Genomic DNA, 16,598 nt, shown 5'->3' with positions numbered 1-16,598 from the left:
TGTATGAACATGGAAATATCTTCACCGCCATCTGTATGAACATGGATATATCTACACAGCCATCTGGATGAACATGGAAATATCTACACCGCTATCTGTGTAAACATGCATACATCTTCACCGCTATCTGTGTAAACATGCATACATCTTCACCGCTATCTGAATAAACATGGAAATATCTGCACCGCTATCTTTATGAACATGGAAATATCTACACCGCTAACTGTTTGAAGAGGGAAATATCTACACCTCTATCTGCATGAAAATGGAAATATCTACACCGCTCTCTGTATGAACATGGAAATACATACACCGCTATCTGTTTGAACATGGAAATATCTACACCGCTATCTGCATGAAAATGGAAATATCTACACAGCTATCTGCATATACATGGAAATATCTATACAGTTATATCTTTACACATGGAAATAACTACACCGCTATCTCTATAAACATGGTAATATCTACACCGCCATCTGTATGAACATGGAAATATCTGCACCGCCATCTCTATGAACATATAAATATCTACACCGCCACCTGTATTAAGATGGAGATATCTACACCGCTATCAGTATAAACATGGAAATATCTACACCGCTATGTGTATAAACATGGAAAAATCTACACCACTATCTGTATAAACATGGAAATATCTACACAGTTACCTGTATGAACATGGAAATATCAGCACCGCTATCGGTATGAACATGGAAATATCTACACCGCCATCTGCATGAACATGGAAATATCTCCACCGCCATCTGTATGAACATGGATATATCTACACAGCCATCTGGATGAACGTGGAAATATCTACACAGCCATCTGGATGAACATGGAATTATCTACACCGCTATCTGTGTAAACATGCATACATCTTCACCGCTATCTGTATAAATATGGAAATATCCACACCTTTTTCTGTATGAACATGGAAATATCTACACCGCTATCTGTATGAACATGGAAATATCTACACTGCTATCTGTATGAACATGGAAATATCTTCACCGCCATCTGTATGAACATGGATATGTCTACAAACCCATCTGGATGAACATGGAATTATCTACACCGCTATCTGTATGAACATGGAAATATCTACACCGCTATCTGTGTAAACATGCATACTTCTTCACGGCTATCAGTATAAACATGGAAAATCTACACCGCTATCTGTACGAACATGGAAATATCTATACCGCTATTTGTTTGAACATGGAAATATCTACATCGCTATCTGCATGAAAATGGAAATATCTACACAGCTATCTGCATATACATGGAAATATCTACACAGCTATCTCTTTACACATGGAAATAACTACACCGCTATCTCTATAAACATGGAAATATCTACACCGCCATCTGTATGAACATGGAAATATCTACACCGCTATCTGTATAAACACGGAAATATGTACACCGCTACCTGTATAAACATGGAAGTATCAGCAGCGCTATCGGTATGAACATGGCAATATCTACACGGCTATCTGTATGAACATGGAAATATCTACACCGCTATCTGTATGAACATGGAAATATCTTCACCGCCATCTGTATGATCATGGATATATCCACACAGCCATCAGGATGAACATGGAAATATCTACACCGCTATATGTATGAACATGGGAATATCTTCACCGCCATTTGTATGAACATGGATATATCTACACAGCCATCTGGATGAACATGGAAATATCTACACCGCTATCTGTGTAAACATGCATACATCTTCACCGCTATCTGTATAAACATGGAACTATCTAAACCGCTATCTTTATGAAAATGGAAATATCTACACCGCTAACTGTTTGAACAGGGAAATATCTACACCGCTGTCTGCATGAAAATGGAAATATCTACACCGCTCTCTGTATGAACATGGAAATACATACACCGCTATCTGTATGAACATGGAAATATCTACACCACTATCTGTATGAACATGGAAATATCTTCACCGCCATCTGTATGAACATGGATATATCTACACAGCCATCTGGATGAACATGGAAATATCTACACCGCTATCTGTGTAAACATGCATACATCTTCACCGCTATCTGTATAAACATGGAAATATCTACACCGCTATCTTTATGAACATGGAAATATCTACACCGCTATCTGTTTGAACATGGAAATATCTACACCGCTATCTGCATGAAAATGGAAATATCTACACAGCTATCTGCATATACATGGAAATATCTACACAGCTATCTCTTTACACATGGAAATAACTACACCGCTATCTCTATAAACATGGAAATATCTACACCGCCATCTGTATGAACTTGGAAATATTTACACCGCTATCTGTATAAACACGGAAATATGTACACCGCTACCTGTATAAACATGGAAGTATCAGCACCGCTATCGGTATGAACATGGCAATATCAACACGGCTATCTGTATGAACATGGAAATATCTACACCGCTATCTGTATGAACATGGAAATATCTACACCGCTATCAGTATGAACATGGAAATATCTACACAGCCAACTGGATGAATATGGAAATGTCTACACCGCTATCTGTATGAACATGGAAATACATACACCGCTATCTCTATGAACATGGAAATATCTACACCGCTATCTGTATGAACATGGAAATATCTACACCGCTATCTGTATGAACATGGAAATATCTTCACCGCCATCTGTATGAACATGGATATATCTACACAGCCATCTGGATGAACATGGAAATATCTGCACCGCCATCTGTATGAACATATAAATATCTACACCACCATCTGTATTCAGATGGAGATATCTACACCGCTATCTGTATAAACATGGAAATATCTACACCGCTATGTGTATAAACATGGAAATATCTACACCGCTGTCTGTGTAAACATGGAAATATCTACACTGCTACCTGTATAAACATGGAAACATCAGCACCGCTATCTGTATGAATATGGATATATCTACACCGCCATCTGTATGAACATGGAAAAATCTTCACCGACATCTGTATGAACATGGATATATCTACACAGCCATCTGTATCAACATGGAAATATCTTCACCGCCATCTGTATGAACATGGATATGTCTACACAGCCGTCTGGATGAACATGGAAATATGTACACCGCTATCTGTATGAACATGGAAATATCTACACCGCTATCTGTGTAAACATGCATACATCTTCACCGCTATCTGTATAAACATGGAAATATCCACACCGCTATCTGTATGAACATGGAAATATCTACATCACCATCTGTATGAACATGGAAATATCTGCACCGCCGTCTGTATTAACATATAAATATCTACACCGCCATCTGTATTAAGAAGGAGATATCTACACCGCTATCTGTATAAACATGGAAATATCTACACCGCTATCTATATGAACATGGAAATATCTACACCGCTACCTGTATAAACACGGAAATATGTACACCGCTACCTGTATAAACATGGAAGTATCAGCACCGCTATCGGTATGAACATGGCAATATCTACACGGCTATCTGTATGAACATGGAAATATCTACATCGCTATCTGTATGAACATGGAAATATCTACACCACTATCTGTATGAACATGGAAATAGCTACACAGCCATCTTTATGAATATGGAAATATCTACACCGCTATCTGTATGAACATGGATATATATACACAGCCATCTGGATGAACATGGAAATATCTACACCGCTATCTGTATGAACATGGAAATATCTACACCGCTATCTGTATGAACATGGAAATATCTTCACCGACATGTGTATGAACATGGATAAATCTACACAGCCATCTGGATGAACATGGAAATATCTGCACCGCTATCTGTATGAACATGGAAATATCTACACCGCTATCTGTATGAACATAGAAATATCTACACAGCCATCTGGATGAATATGGAAATGTCTACACCGCTATCTGTATGAACATGGAAATACATACACCGCTATCTCTATGAACATGGAAATATCTACACCGCTATCTGTATGAACATGGAAATATCTACACCGCTATCTGTATGAACATGGAAATATCTTCACCGCCATCTGTATGAACATGGATATATCTACACAGCCATCTGGATGAACATGGAAATACCTGCACCGCCATCTGTATGAACATATAAATATCTACACCACTATCTGTATTGAGATGGAGATGTCTACACTGCTATCTGTATAAACATGGAAATATCTACACCGCTATCTGTATAAACATGGAAATATCTACACCGCTATGTGTATAAACATGGAAATATCTACACCGCTGTCTGTGTAAACATGGAAATATCTACACTGCTACCTGTACAAACATGGAAACATCAGCACCGCTATCTGTATGAATATGGATATATCTACACCGCCATCTGTATGAACATGGAAAAATCTTCACCGACATCTGTATGAACATGGATATATCTACACAGCCATCTGTATCAACATGGAAATACCTTCACCGCCATCTGTATGAACATGGATATGTCTACACAGCCGTCTGGATGAACATGGAAATATCTACACCGCTATCTGTATGAACATGGAAATATCTACACCGCTATCTGTGTAAACATGCATACATCTTCACCGCTATCTGTATAAACATGGAAATATCCACACCGCTATCTGTATGAACATGGAAATATCTACACCACCATCTGTATGAACATGGAAATATCTGCACCGCCATCTGTATGAACATATAAATATCTACACCGCCATCTGTATTAAGAAGGAGATATCTACACCGCTATCTGTATAAACATGGAAATATCTACACCGCTATCTATATGAACATGGAAATATCTACACCGCTACCTGTATAAACACGGAAATATGTACACCGCTACCTGTATAAACATGGAAGTATCAGCACCGCTATCGGTATGAACATGGCAATATCTTCACGGCTATCTGTATGAACATGGAAATATCTACATCGCTATCTGTATGAACATGGAAATATCTACACCACTATCTGTATGAACATGGAAATAGCTACACAGCCATCTTTATGAATATGGAAATATCTACACCGCTATCTGTATGAACATGGATATATCTACACAGCCATCTGGATGAACATGGAAATATCTACACCGCTATCTGTATGAACATGGAAATATCTACACCGCTATCTGTATGAACATGGAAATATCTTCACCGACATGTGTATGAACATGGATATATCTACACAGCCATCTGGATGAACATGGAAATATCTGCACCGCTATCTGAATGAACATGGAAATATCTACACCGCTATCTGTATGAACATGGAAATATCTGAACCGCTATCTGTATGAACATGGAAATATCTTCACCGCCATCTGTATGAACATGGATATATCTACACAGCCATCTGGATGAACATGGAAATAACTGCACTGCTATCTGTATGGACATGGAAATATCTACACTGCTATCTGTATGAACATGGATATATCTACACAGCCATCTGGATGAACATGGAAATATCTACACCGCTATCTTTGTAAACATGGATACATCTTCACCGCTATCTGTATAAACTTGGAAATATCTACACTGCTATCTTTATGAACATGGAAATATCTACACCGCTAACTGTTTGAACAGGGAAATATATACACCGCTACCTGTATAAACATGGAAATATCAGCACCGCTATCAGTATGAACATGGAAGTATCTACACTGCCATCTGTGTGAACATGGAAATATCTCCACCGCCATCTGTATGAACATATAAATATCTACACCACCATCTGTATTAAGATGGAGATATCTACACCGCTATCTGTATAAACATGGAAATATCTACACCGCTATTTGTATAAACATGGAAATATCTACACAGCTATCGGTATAAACATGGAAATATCTACACTGCTACCTGTATAAACATGGAAGTATTAGCACCGCTATCGGTATGAACATGGCAATATCAACACGGCTATCTGTATGAACATGGAAATATCTACACCGCTATCTGTATGAACATGGAAACATCTACACCACTATCTGTGTGAACATGGAAATAGCTACACAGCCATCTGGATGAACATGGAAATATCTACACCGATATCTGTATGAACATGGATATATCTACACAGCCATCTGAATGAACATGGAAATATCTACACCGCTATCTGTATGAACATGGAAATATCTACACCGCTATCTGTATGAACATGGAAATATCTTCACCGCCATCTGTATGAACATGGATATATCTACACAGCCATCTGGAAGAACATGGAAATATCTGCACCGCTATCTGTATGAACATGGAAATATCTACACCGCTATCTGTATGAACATGGATATATCTACAGAGCCATCTGGATGAACATGGAAATATCTACACCGCTATCTGTGTAAACATGCATACATCTTCACCGCTATCTGTATAAACATGGAAATATCTACACTGCTATCTTTATGAACATGGAAATATCTACACCGCTAACTGTTTGAACAGGGAAATATATACACCACTATCTGCATGAAAATGGAAATGTCCACACAGCTATCTGCATATACATGGAAATATCTACACAGCTATCTCTTTACACATGGAAATAACTACACCGCTATCTGTATGAACATGGAAATATCTACACCGCCATCTGTATGAACATGGAAATATCTTCACCGCCATCTGAAAGAACATATAATTATCTACACTGCCATCTGTATTAAGATGGAGATATCCACACCGCTATCTGTATAAACATGGAAATATCTACAATGCTACCTGTATAAACATGGAAATATTAGCACCGCTATCTGTATGAACATGGAAATATCTACACCGCCATCTGTATGAACATGGAAAAATCTTCACCGCCATCTGTATGAACATGGATATATGTACACAGCCATCTGTATGAACATGGAAATATCTTCACAGCCATCTGTATGAACATGGATATGTCTACACAGCCGTCTGGATGAACATGGAAATATCTACACCGCTATCTGTATGAACATGGAAATATCTACACCGCTATCTGTGTAAACATGCATACATCTTCACCGCTATCTGTATAAACATGGAAATATCCACACCGCTATCTGTATGAACATGGAAATATCTACACCGCTATCTGTTTGAACATGGAAATACCTACACCGCTATCTGCATGAAAATGGAAATATCTACACAGCTATCTGCATATACATGGAAATATCTACACAGCTATCTGTATGAACATGGAAATATCTACACTGCTATCTGTTTGAACATGGAAATAACTACACCGCTATCTGCATGAAAATGGAAATATCTACACAGCTATCTGTATATACATGGAAATATCTACACAGCTATCTGTATGAACATGGAAATATCTACACCGCTACCTGTATAAACACGGAAATATGTACACCGCTACCTGTATAAACATGTAAGTATCAGCACCGCTATCGGTATGAACATGGCAATATCTACACGGCTATCTGCATGAACATGGAAATATCTACACCGCTATCTGTATGAACATGGAAATATCTACACCGCTATCTGTATGAACATGGAAATATCTTCACCGCCATCTGTATGAACATGGATATATCTACACAGCCATCTGGATGAACATGGAAATATCTGCACCGCTATCTGTATGAACATGGAAATATTTACACCGCTATCTGTATGAACATGAATATATCTACACCGCTATCTGTATGAACATGGAAATATCTACACCGCTATCTGTATGAACATGAATATACCTACACAGCCATCTGGATGAACATGGAAATATCTACACCGCTATCTGTGTAAACATGCATACATCTTCACCGCTATCTGTATAAACATGGAAATATCTACACTGCTATCTTTATGAACATGGAAATATATACACCGCTAACTGTTTGAACAGGGAAATATATACACCGCTATCTGCATGAAAATGGAAATGTCTACACAGCTATCTGCATATACATGGAAATATCTACACAGCTATCTCTTTACACATGGAAATAACTACACCGCTATCTGTATGAACATGGAAATATGTACACCGCCATCTGTATAAACATGGAAATATCGACACCGCTACCTGTATAAACATGGAAATATCAGCACCGCTATCAGTATGAACATGGAAGTATCTACACCGCAATCTGTATGAACATGGAAATATCTTCACCGCCATCTGTATGAACATGGAAATATCTGCACCGCCATCTGTATGAACATATAAATATCTACACCGCCATCTGTATTAAGATGGAGATATCTACACCGCTATCTGTATAAAGATGGAAATATCTACACCGCTATGTGTATAAACATGGAAATATCTACACCGCTATCTGTATAAACATGGAAATATCTACACTGCTACCTGTATAAACATGGAAATATCAGCACCGCTATCTGTATGAACATGGAAATATCTACACCGCCATCTGTATGAACATGGAAAAACCTTCACCGCCATCTGCATGAACATGGATATATCTAGACAGCCATCTGTATGAACATGGAAATATCTTCACCGCCATCTGTATGAACATGGATATGTCTACACAGCCGTCTGGATGAACATATAAATATCTACACCGCCATCTGTATTAAGAATGAGATATCTACACCGCTATCTGTATCAACATGGAAATATCTACACGGCTATCTGTATGAACATGGAATTATCTGCACCGCCATCTGTATGAACATATAAATATCTACACCGCCATCTGTATTAAGAAGGAGATATCTACACCGCTATCTGTATAAACATGGAAATATCTAGACTGCTCTCTGTATGAACATGGAAATATCTACACCGCTACCTGTATAAACACGGAAATATGTTCACCGCTACCTGTATAAACATGGAAGTATCAGCACCGCTATCGGTATGAACATGGCAATATCTACACGGCTATCTGTATGAACATGGAAATATCTACACCGCTATCTGCATGAACATGGAAATATCTACACCACTATCTGGATGAACACGGAAATAGCTACACAGCCATCTGGATGAACATGGAAATATCTACACCGCTATCTGTATGAACATGGATATATCTACACAGCCATGTGGATGAACATGGAAATATCTACAACGCTATCTGTATGAACATGGAAATACATACACCGCTATCTGTATGAACATGGCAATATCTACACCGCTATCTGTATGAACATGGAAATATCTACACCGCCATCTGTATGAACATGGAAATATCTACACCGCCATCTGTATGAACATGGAAATATCTGCACCGCCATCTGTATGAACATATAAATATCTACACCGCCATCAGTATTAAGATGGAGATATCTACACCGCTATCTGTATAAATATGGAAATAACTACACCGCAATCTCTATAAACATGAAAATATTTACAACGCTATCTGGGTAAACATGGAAATGTCTATAGTGCTATCTCTATAAACTTGGAAATATCTACACCACCATCTGTAGAAACATGGAAATAGCTATACCGCTGTCAGTATAAACATGGAAATATCTGCAACGCTATCTCTATAAACATGGAAATATCTACAACGCCATCTGTACGAACAAGGAAATATCTACACCGCCATCCGTATGAACTTGGAAATATCGACACCGCTATCTGTCTGAACATGGAAATATGTACAAAGCTATCTGTATATACATGGAAATATCTACACCGCTATCTTCAGGAACATGGAAATAACCACACCGCTATCTCTATAAATATGGAAATATCTACACCGCCATCCCTATGAACATGGAAAAACTACACCACCATCTGTATGAACATGGAAATATCTACACCGCTATCTGTATGAACATGGAAATACATACACCGCTATCTGTATGAACATGGAAATATCTTCACCGCAATCTGTATGAACATGGATATATCTACACAGCCATCTGGATGAACATGGAAATATCTGCACCGCTATCTGTATGAACATGGAAATATCTACACCGCTATCTGTATGAACATGGATATATCTACAGAGCCATCTGGATGAACATGGAAATCTCTGCACCGCCATCTGTATGAACATATAAATTTCTACACCGCCATCTGTATTAAGATGGAGATATCTACACGCTATCTGTATAAACATGGAAATATCTACACCGCTATGTGTATAAACATGGAAATATCTACACCGCTATCTGTATAAACATGGAAATATCTACACTGCTACCTGTATAAACATGGAAATATCAGCACCGCTATCTGTATGAACATGGAAATTTCTACACCGCTTCTGTATGAACATGGAAAAATTTTCACCGCCATCTCTATGAACCTGGATATATCTACACAGCCATCTGTATGAACATGGAAATATCTTCACCGCCATCAGTATGTACATGGATATGTCTACACAGCCGTCTGGATGAACATGGAAATATCTACACCGCTACCTGTATAATCACGGAAATATGTACACCGCTACCTGTATAAACATGGAAGTATCAGCACCGCTATCTGTATGAACATGGCAATATCTACACGGCTATCTGTATGAACATGGAAATATCTACACTGCTGTCTGTATGAACATGGAAATATCTACACCACTATCTGTATGAACATGGAAATAGCTACACAGCCTTCTGGATGAACATGGAAATATCTTCAGCGCTATCTGTATGAACATGGATATATCTACACAGCCATCTGGATGAACATGGAAATATCTACACCGCTATCTGTATGAACATGGAAATACATACACCGCTATCTGTATGAACATGGAAATATCTACACCGCTATCTGTATGAACATGGAAATATCTACACCGCTATCTGTATGAACATGGAAATATCTTCACCGCCATCTGTATGAACATGCATATATCTACACAGCCATCTGGATGAACATGGAAATATCTGCACCGCTATCTGTATGAACATGGAAATATCTACACCGCTATCTGTATGAACATGGATATATCTACACAGCCATCTGGATGAACATGGAAATATCTACACCGCTATCTGTGTATACATGCATACATCTTCACCGCTATCTGTATAAACAAGGAAATATCTACACTGCTATCTTTATGAACATGGAAATATCTACACCGCTAACTGTTTGAACAGGGAAATATATACACCGCTATCTGCATGAAAATGGAAATGTCTACACAGCTATCTGCATATACATGGAAATATCTACACAGCTATCTCTTTACACATGGAAATAACTACACCGCTATCTGTATGAACATGGAAATATCTACACCGCCATCTGTATGAACATGGAAATATCTGCACCGCCATCTGAATGAACATATAAATATCTACACCGCCATCTGTATTAAGATGGAGATATCTACACTGCTATGTGTATAAACATGGAAATATCTACACCGCTATGTGTATAAACATGGAAATATCTACACCGCTATCTGTATAAACATGGACATATCTACACCGCTACATGTATAAACATGGAAATATCAGCACCGCTACCAGTATGAACATGGAAGTATCTACACCGCCATCTGTATGAACATGGAAATATCTTCACCGCCATCTGTATGAACATGGAAATATCTGCACCGCCACCTGTATGAACATATAAATATCTACACCGCCATCTGTATTAAGATGGAGATATCTACACCGCTATCTGTATAAACATGGAAATATCTACACCGCCATCCGTATGAACTTGGAAATATCGACACCGCTATCTGTCTGAACATGGAAATATGTACAAAGCTATCTGTATATACATGGAAATATCTACACCGCCATCCGTATGAACTTGGAAATATCGACACCGCTATCTGTCTGAACATGGAAATATGTACAAAGCTATCTGTATATACATGGAAATATCTACACCGCTATCTTCAGGAACATGGAAATAACCACACCGCTATCTCTATAAATATGGAAATATCTACACCGCCATCCCTATGAACATGGAAAAACTACACCACCATCTGTATGAACATGGAAATATCTACACCGCTATCTGTATGAACATGGAAATACATACACCGCTATCTGTATGAACATGGAAATATCTTCACCGCCATCTGTATGAACATGGATATATCTACACAGCCATCTGGATGAACATGGAAATATCTGCACCGCTATCTGTATGAACATGGAAATATCTACACCGCTATCTGTATGAACATGGATATATCTACAGAGCCATCTGGATGAACATGGAAATCTCTGCACCGCCATCTGTATGAACATATAAATTTCTACACCGCCATCTGTATTAAGATGGAGATATCTACACGCTATCTGTATAAACATGGAAATATCTACACCGCTATGTGTATAAACATGGAAATATCTACACCGCTATCTGTATAAACATGGAAATATCTACACTGCTACCTGTATAAACATGGAAATATCAGCACCGCTATCTGTATGAACATGGAAATTTCTACACCGCTTCTGTATGAACATGGAAAAATTTTCACCGCCATCTCTATGAACCTGCATATATCTACACAGCCATCTGTATGAACATGGAAATATCTTCACCGCCATCAGTATGTACATGGATATGTCTACACAGCCGTCTGGATGAACATGGAAATATCTACACCGCTATCTGTATGAACATGGAAATATCTACACCGCTATCTGTGTAAACATGCATACATCTTCACCGCTATCTGTATAAACATGGAAATACCCACACCGCTATCTGTTTGAACATGGATATATCTACACTGCTATCTGCATGAAAATGGAAATATCTACACAGCTATCTGCATATACATGGAAATACCTACACAGCTATCTCTTTGCACATGGAAATAACTACACCGCTATCTCTATAAACATGGAAATATCTACACCACCATCTGTATGAACATGGAAATATCTGCACCACCATCTGTATGAACATATAAATATCTACACCGCCATCTGTATTAAGAAGGAGATATCTACACTGCTATCTGTATAAACATGGAAATAGCTACACCGCTATCTGTATGAACATGGAAATATCTACACCGCTACCTGTATAATCACGGAAATATGTACACCGCTACCTGTATAAACATGGAAGTATCAGCACCGCTATTGGTATGAACATGGCAATATCTACACGGCTATCTGTATGAACATGGAAATATCTACACTGCTGTCTGTATGAACATGGAAATATCTACACCACTATCTGTATTAACATGGAAATAGCTACACAGCCTTCTGGATGAACATGGAAATATCTTCAGCGCTATCTGTATGAACATGGATATATCTACACAGCCATCTGGATGAACATGGAAATATCTACACCGCTATCTGTATGAACATGGAAATACATACACCGCTATCTGTATGAACATGGAAATATCTACACCGCTATCTGTATGAACATGGAAATATCTACACCGCTATCTGTATGAACATGGAAATATCTTCACCGCCATCTGTATGAACATGCATATATCTACACAGCCATCTGGATGAACATGGAAATATCTGCACCGCTATCTGTATGAACATGGAAATATCTACACCGCTATCTGTATGAACATGGATATATCTACACAGCCATCTGGATGAACATGGAAATATCTACACCGCTATCTGTGTATACATGCATACATCTTCACCGCTATCTGTATAAACAAGGAAATATCTACACTGCTATCTTTATGAACATGGAAATATCTACACCGCTAACTGTTTGAACAGGGAAATATATACACCGCTATCTGCATGAAAATGGAAATGTCTACACAGCTATCTGCATATACATGGAAATATCTACACAGCTATCTCTTTACACATGGAAATAACTACACCGCTATCTGTATGAACATGGAAATATCTACACCGCCATCTGTATGAACATGGAAATATCTGCACCGCCATCTGAATGAACATATAAATATCTACACCGCCATCTGTATTAAGATGGAGATATCTACACTGCTATGTGTATAAACATGGAAATATCTACACCGCTATGTGTATAAACATGGAAATATCTACACCGCTATCTGTATAAACATGGACATATCTACACCGCTACCTGTATAAACATGGAAATATCAGCACCGCTACCAGTATGAACATGGAAGTATCTACACCGCCATCTGTATGAACATGGAAATATCTTCACCGCCATCTGTATGAACATGGAAATATCTGCACCGCCACCTGTATGAACATATAAATATCTACACCGCCATCTGTATTAAGATGGAGATATCTACACCGCTATCTGTATAAACATGGAAATATCTACACCGCTATGTGTATAAACATGGAAATATCTACACCACTATCTGTATAAACATGGAAATATCGACACTGCTACCTGTATAAACATGGAAATATCAGCACAGCTATCTGTATGGGCATGGAAATATCTACACAGCCATCTGTATGAACATGGAAAAATCTTCACCGCCATCTGTATCAACATGGATATATCTACACAGCTTTTGTATAAGCATGGAAATATCTTCACCGCCATCTGTATGAACATGGATATGTCTACACAGCCGTCTGGATGAACATGGAAATATCTACACCGCTATCTGTATGAACATGGAAATATCTACACGGCTATCTGTATGAACATGGAAATATCTACACCGCTATCTGTATGAACATGGAAATATCTTCACCGCCATCTGTATGAACATGGATATGTCTACAAAGCCATCTGGATGAACATGGAAATATCTACACCGCTATCTGTATGAACATGGAAATATCTACACCGCTATCTGTGTAAACATGCATACATCTTCACCGCTACCAGTATAAACATGGAAAATCTACACCGCTATCTGTACAAACATGGAAATATCTATACCGCTATTTGTTTGAACATGGAAATATCTACACCGCTATCTGCATGAAAATGGAAATATCTACACAGCTATCTGCATATACATGGAAATATCTACACAGCTATCTCTTTACACATGGAAATAACTACACCGCTATCTCTATAAACATGGAAATATCTACACCGCCATCTGTATGAACATGGAAATATCTACACCGCTATCTGTATAAACACGGAAATATGTACACCGCTACCTGTATAAACATGGAAGTATCAGCACCGCTATCGGTATGAGCATGGCAATAACTACACGGCTATCTGTATGAACATGGAAATATCTACACCGCTATCTGTATGAACATGGAAATATCTTCACCGCCATCTGTATGAACATGGATATATCTACACAGCCATCAGGATGAACATGGAAATATCTACACGGCTATCTGTATGAACATGGAAATATCTACACCGCTATCTGTATGAACATGGAAATATCTACACAGCCATCTGGATGAACATGGAAATATCTACACCGCTATCTGTATGAACATGGAAATACAAACACCGCTATCTGTATGAACATGGAAATATCTACACCGCTATCTGTAAGAACATGGAAATATCTACACCGCCATCTGTATGAACATGGAAATATCTTCACCGCCATCTGTATGAACATGGATATATCTACACAGCCATCTGGATGAACGTGGAAATATCTACACAGCCATCTGGATGACCATGGAATTATCTACACCGCTATCTGTGTAAACATGCATACATCTTCACCGCTATCTGTATAAATATGGAAATATCTACACCGTTTTCTGTATGAACATGGAAATATCTACACCGCTATCTGTATGAACATGGAAATATCTACACTGCTATCTGTATGAACATGGAAATATCTTCACCGCCATCTGTATGAACATGGATATGTCTACAAAGCCATCTGGATGAACATGGAATTATCTACACCGCTATCTGTATGAACATGGAAATATCTACACCGCTATCTGTGTAAACATGCATACTTCTTCACCGCTATCAGTATAAACATGGAAAATCTACACCGCTATCTGTACGAACATGGAAATATCTATACCGCTATTTGTTTGAACATGGAAATATCTACACCGCTATCTGCATGAAAATGGAAATATCTACACAGCTATCTGCATATACATGGAAATATCTACACAGCTATCTCTTTACACATGGAAATAACTACACCGCTATCTCTATAAACATGGAAATATCTACACCGCCATCTGTATGAACATGGAAATATCTACACAGCTATCTGTATAAACACGGAAATATGTACAACGCTACCTGTATAAACATGGAAGTATCAGCAGCGCTATCGGTATGAACATGGCAATATCTACACGGCTATCTGTATGAACATGGAAATATCTACACAGCTATCTGTATGAACATGGAAATACCTTCACCGCCATCTGTATGATCATGGATATATCCACACAGCCATCAGGATGAACATGGAAATATCTACACCGCTATATGTATGAACATGGGAATATCTTCACCGCCATTTGTATGAACATGGATATATCTAAACAGCCATCTGGATGAACATGGAAATATCTACACCGCTATCTGTGTAAACATGCATACATCTTCACCGCTATCTGTATAAACATGGAAGTATCTAAACCGCTATCTTTATGAACATGGAAATATCTACACCGCTAACTGTTTGAACAGGGAAATATCTACACCGCTATCTGCATGAAAATGGAAATATCTACACCGCTCTCTGAATGAACATGGAAATACATACACCGCTATC

This window comes from Gorilla gorilla, chromosome 15, assembly GCF_029281585.2.
Source record: "Gorilla gorilla gorilla isolate KB3781 chromosome 15, NHGRI_mGorGor1-v2.1_pri, whole genome shotgun sequence".
In the NCBI taxonomy this organism is placed as follows: Eukaryota; Metazoa; Chordata; class Mammalia; order Primates; family Hominidae; genus Gorilla; species Gorilla gorilla.
Note: the sequence above shows the minus strand (reverse complement) of the source record.